This window comes from Streptopelia decaocto (assembly GCF_964273445.1).
Source record: "Streptopelia decaocto genome assembly, contig: HAP1_SCAFFOLD_2441, whole genome shotgun sequence".
NCBI classification, from domain to species: Eukaryota; Metazoa; Chordata; class Aves; order Columbiformes; family Columbidae; genus Streptopelia; species Streptopelia decaocto.
Window position 1 is genome coordinate 1 of NW_028115989.1, and position 5,000 is coordinate 5,000.

Genomic DNA, 5,000 nt, shown 5'->3' on the forward strand with positions numbered 1-5,000 from the left:
GGGGGCTGTAGGGGACTGGGGGGGCTAAGGGGACTGGGGGGGCTGTAGGGGACTGGGGGGGCTATAGGGACTGGGGGGGCTATAGGGGGCTGTGGGGGGCTATAGGGGGCTGTGGGGGGGCTGCGGCGGCTCCGGGTCGCTGCTGTGGGGTCCGTAAGGAACCCACGGGGTGTATACGGGATGCCTATGGGAGGGGGCTGTGGGCGTGGCCGCGCGGGAGGGGGCGTGGCCAGCGCCGGCCCCGCCCTCCGCCATCGCCGCGAGCCGCCACCTGCCGCCGCCGCGCGCCGGAACCGGCCCGAACCGGCCCGAAGCGGAACCGGAACCGGCCCCGGCCCGGAGCGGGCGGCCCCGCCGGACCCTCCGCCGGCCATGGGGGGCGGGGGGGGCCGGGGGGGCCGCTGCCGCCGCCCGGCGCGCGGGGCGCGGGGCTGAGCGCGCGCGGGGCCGGAGCCGGAGCCGGAGCCGGAGCCGGCGCGCGGGGCGCGGGGCTGAGCGCGCGGGGCTGAGCGCGCGGGGCTGAGCGCGCGGGCCGGTCCCGCCATGGGCTGCAACATGTGCGTGGTGCAGGCGCGCGACGAGCCGCGCGGGGCGGCGCCGCAGGTACCGGGGGGGGGGGGGGGGGGCGGGGGGGTATACATATATACACATATAGGGGTGTGAGGGAGAGATATATATATATATATATATATATATAGGTGGGGGGGGATATACATATAGGGGTGTGAGGGGATATAGGGTGTGCGAGGGGCCATAGGGGTGTGAGGGGATGTGTATATATATATATATATATATATATATATATAGGGGTGTGTGAGGGGCCATAGGGGGTGTGAGGAGCTATAGAGGAATGTGACGGGCCATAGGGGTGTGTGAGGGGATATATATAGGGGGGTGTGACGGGATATAGAGGAATGCAAGGAGCCATAGGAGTGTGTGAGGATCTATAGGGGTATGTGAGGAGCCATAGGGGTGTGTGATGGGCTATAGGGGTGTGTGAAGGGATATATATAGGGGTGTGTGAGGGGATATAGGGGGCGTGTGAGGATCTATAGGAGTGTGTGAGGATCTATAGCGGCGTGTGAGGATCTATAGGGGTGTGTGAGGGGATATAGGGGTGTGTGAGGGGATATAGGGGGCGTGTGAGGATCTATAGCGGCGTGTGAGGGGATATAGGGGGCGTGTGAGGATCTATAGGGGTGTGTGAGGGGATATAGGGGGCGTGTGAGAATCTATAGGGTGTGTGTGAGGATCTATAGGGGTGTGTGAGGGGCCGGGCGAGCCAGAACCGGGGGGTGTGGGGTCTATAGGGGCCGGCGGGGGGGCTATAGGGGTGTGGACAATGGGGTCTATAGGGGCAGGTATGGGGGTCTATGGGGTCTATAGGGGCTGGCGGGGGGGCTATAGGGGTGGGACAATGGGGTCTATAGGGGCAGGTATGGGGGTCTATGGGCTCTATAGGGGTGTGGACAATGGGGTCTATAGGGGCAGGTATGGGGGTCTATGGGCTCTATAGGGGTGTGGACAATGGGGTCTATAGGGGCAGGGGGCGGGGCTGGCGGCTCTAAGGGGGGTGGGGGGTCCCCATCCCCCCGCCGGTTTCCATGGCAACCGCTGCCGCCGTTTCCGGGCGAGCGCAGACAATGGAGGGGGGGGGGGGGGGGGGGCTGAGCCCCCGGGGCGCCCTGACCCCCCCGCCCCCCCCCCCCAGGTGAGCGGGAAGGAGGCGCCGCGGGGGGGGCGGGGCCGGGGGGGCCCCCGCGAGCCGCTGGTGCTGCAGGTGCTGAGGCGCCGCCCCCCCCCGAGCGGCGGGACCGCCCCCCCGGGACCCGCCCCCCCCGCCCCCCTGGGGGGGGCCGGGGCCGGGACCCCCCCCCGCCGGCGGCCTCGTGGACAGCGGCACCCAGACGGACATCAGCTTCGGGGGGGCCGAGCCGTGAGTGCCCGGGAGCCCCCAGACCCCCATGGAGCCCCCAGAGCCCCCCAGACCCCCATGGAGCCCCCAGAGCCCCCCCAGACCCCCATGGAGCCCCCTGCCCCACAGAGCCCCCCCAGAGCCCCATGGAGCCCCCTGCCCCACAGAGACCCCCAGAGCCCCCCCAGACCCCCATGGAGCCCCCAGACCCCCATGGAGCCCCCTGCCCCACAGAGACCCCCCAGAGCCCCCCCAGACCCCCATGGGAGCCCCCAGACCCCCATGGAGCCCCCTGCCCCACAGAGCCCCCCCAGAGCCCCCCAGACCCCCATGGAGCCCCCAGAGCCCCCCCAGACCCCCATGGAGCCCCCTGCCCCACAGAGACCCCCAGAGCCCCCCCAGACCCCCATGGAGCCCCCTGCCCCACAGAGACCCCCAGAGCCCCCCCAGACCCCCATGGAGCCCCCAGACCCCCATGGAGCCCCCTGAGCCCCATGGAGCCCCCAGACCCCCATGGAGCCCCCTGAGCCCCCAGAGCCCCCCAGAGCCCCCCCAGACCCCCATGGAGCCCCAGACCCCCATGGAGCCCCCTGAGCCCCCCAGAGACCCCCAGAGCCCCCCCAGACCCCCATGGAGCCCCCTGAGCCCCATGGAGCCCCCTGCCCCACAGAGACCCCCCAGAGCCCCCCCAGACCCCCATGGAGCCCCCTGCCCCACAGAGACCCCCAGAGCCCCCCCAGACCCCCATGGAGCCCCTGCCCCACAGAGCCCCCCAGACCCCATGGAGCCCCCAGACCCCCATGGAGCCCCCTGCCCCACAGAGCCCCCCAGACCCCCATGGAGCCCCCAGACCCCCATGGAGCCCCCCAGAGCCCCCCCAGACCCCCATGGAGCCCCCAGACCCCCATGGAGCCCCCTGAGCCCCCAGAGACCTTCCAGCCCCCATGGAACCCCCCTGCCCCACAGAGACCCCCCCCAGAGCCTGGGGACCCCCCCAGAGCCCCATGGACCCCCCCTGAGCCCCACAGGGAGTCCCATGGACCCCCCCGCCCCACAGACCCCCCCCCCAACCCCCGTGGCCTCCTGCGCCCCCCCCTGTACTGTCCCCAAACCGGGTCGTGTCACCTGCGCATATTCAGCCCCATTTTTGCCCCAAAACAAGATGATTTTGGTGATGGAGACCTGCCCCCCCCCCCCCCCACCTAGAGACCCCCTGGGGACCCCAAACCCCCCATTAGGGACCCCAACCCCCGCCTTGGGGACCCCAACACCCCCCAGAGACCCCCTGGGGACCCCTCCCCACCCACTAACCCCTTCCCCCCCAGCCCCCCCGCCCCCCACGACTATTTCGACCCCGCGGATCTGGGGGAGGCCCGAGCGCCCCGAGGAGCTGGAGTACGAGGTGAGGGGGGGGGGGGCGCCGGGGGCGGGGTCCCGGACGCCGGGGTCCCTGGTGGCGGGAGGGGGGGGGGGGTCCCGGACGCCGGGGTCCCTGATGGGGAGGGGTTCCCTGACAGGGGGTCCCGGACGCTGGGGTCCCTGATGGGGGGTCCCTGACTGGGGGGGGGTCCCAGACGCCGGGGTCCCTGACGGGGGGGTCCCTGACGGGGGGTCCCGGACACTGGGGTCCCTGATGGGGGGTCCCGGACGCCGGGGTCCCTGACCGGGGGGGGGGTCCCGGACGCCGGGGTCCCTGACGGGGGGTCCCGGACGCTGGGGTCCCTGACGGGGGGTCCCGGACACTGGGGTCCCTGACGGGGGGGGGGGGGGTCCCGGACGCCGGGGTCCCTGACGGGGGGTGGGGGTCCCGGACGGGGGGTCCCTGACGGGGGGGGTCCCGGGGGGTCCCGCAGGAGGTGCAGCTGTGCCGGCCCAGTCACCGCGACAAGCTGGGGCTGACGGTTTGTTACCGCACGGACGGCGAGGAGGACGCCGGCATCTACGTGGGGGAGGTACCGGGGGGGGGTCCCGGGGGGCGGGGGGGGGGCCACGGGGACACCGGGGTGCTGACCCCCCCCCAGGTGAACCCCAACAGCATCGCGGCCAAGGACGGGCGCATCCGCGAGGGCGACCGCATCGTGCAGGTGGGCTGGGGGCTGGGGGGGCTGGGGGGGCTGGGGGGTCCCGGGGGGGTCCCGACGCTGACCCCCGTGCCCCCCCCCCAGATTAACGGGGTGGAGGTTCAGGACCGCGAGGAGGCCGTGGCCGCGCTGACCCGCCAGCAGCAAACCAGCATCTCGCTGCTGCTGGCGCGGCCCGAGAGCCAGGTGGGGGGGCCGGGGGGGTCCGGGGGGGGTCCTGGGGAGCCAGGTGGGGGGGCCGGGGGGCCAGGGGGGGCCGGGGGGGATCCTGGGGAGCCAGGTGGGGGGGCCGGGGGGGGCCGGGGGGGATCCTGGGGAGCCAGGTGGGGGGCTGGGGGGGGTCCAGGGGGTCTGGGGGGGATCCTGGGGAGCCAGGTGGGGGGGCCGGGGGGGGCCGGGGGTGGTCCTGGGGAGCCAGGTGGGGGGGCCGGGGGGGGCCGGGGGGGATCCTGGGGAGCCAGGTGGGGGGGCCGGGGGGGTCCAGGGGGTCTGGGGGGGCCGGGGGGGATCCTGGGGAGCCAGGTGGGGGGGCCGGGGGGGGCCGGGGGGGATCCTGGGGAGCCAGGTGGGGGGGCCGGGGGGGTCTGGGGGGGATCCTGGGGAGCCAGGTGGGGGGCCGGGGGGGCCGGGGGGGATCCTGGGGAGCCAGGTGGGGGGGGCTGGGGGGTCCGGGGGGGATCCTGGGGAGCCAGGTGGGGGGGCTGGGGGGGGTCCAGGGGGTCTGGGGGGGGCCGGGGGGGATCCTGGGGAGCCAGGTGGGGGGCCGGGGGGTCCGGGGGGATCCTGGGGAGCCAGGTGGGGGGGCCGGGGGGGGTCCGGGGGGGGGTCCTGGGGAGCCGGGGGGTCCTGGGGGCAGGGAATGGGGATGACTGAGGGGTTGGGGGGGCTGTGGACTCCTTGTTGGGTCCCAGGAGGAGCTGGGGGGTATTGGGGGGGGTCCTGGGGGTCTTGGGGGGGGTCATGGGGTCTCGGGGGGTCATGGGGGGCTCGGGGGGGTCCTGGTG

The 5,000-nt window shown here is 73.8% G+C and overlaps 1 pseudogene across 1 annotated transcript; it reads left to right on the forward strand.

Annotated features, from left to right (window-relative positions):
* The first annotated feature begins 543 nt into the window (after nucleotides 1-543).
* LOC309452467 (PDZ domain-containing protein 4-like) lies at nucleotides 544-4,182 on the forward strand (annotated as a pseudogene). The gene is made up of 6 exons: nucleotides 544-603; nucleotides 1,712-1,936; nucleotides 3,241-3,317; nucleotides 3,769-3,867; nucleotides 3,937-3,999; nucleotides 4,081-4,182. The product of its transcript is annotated as a PDZ domain-containing protein 4-like (transcript).
* The last annotated feature ends 818 nt before the right edge of the window (nucleotides 4,183-5,000 follow it).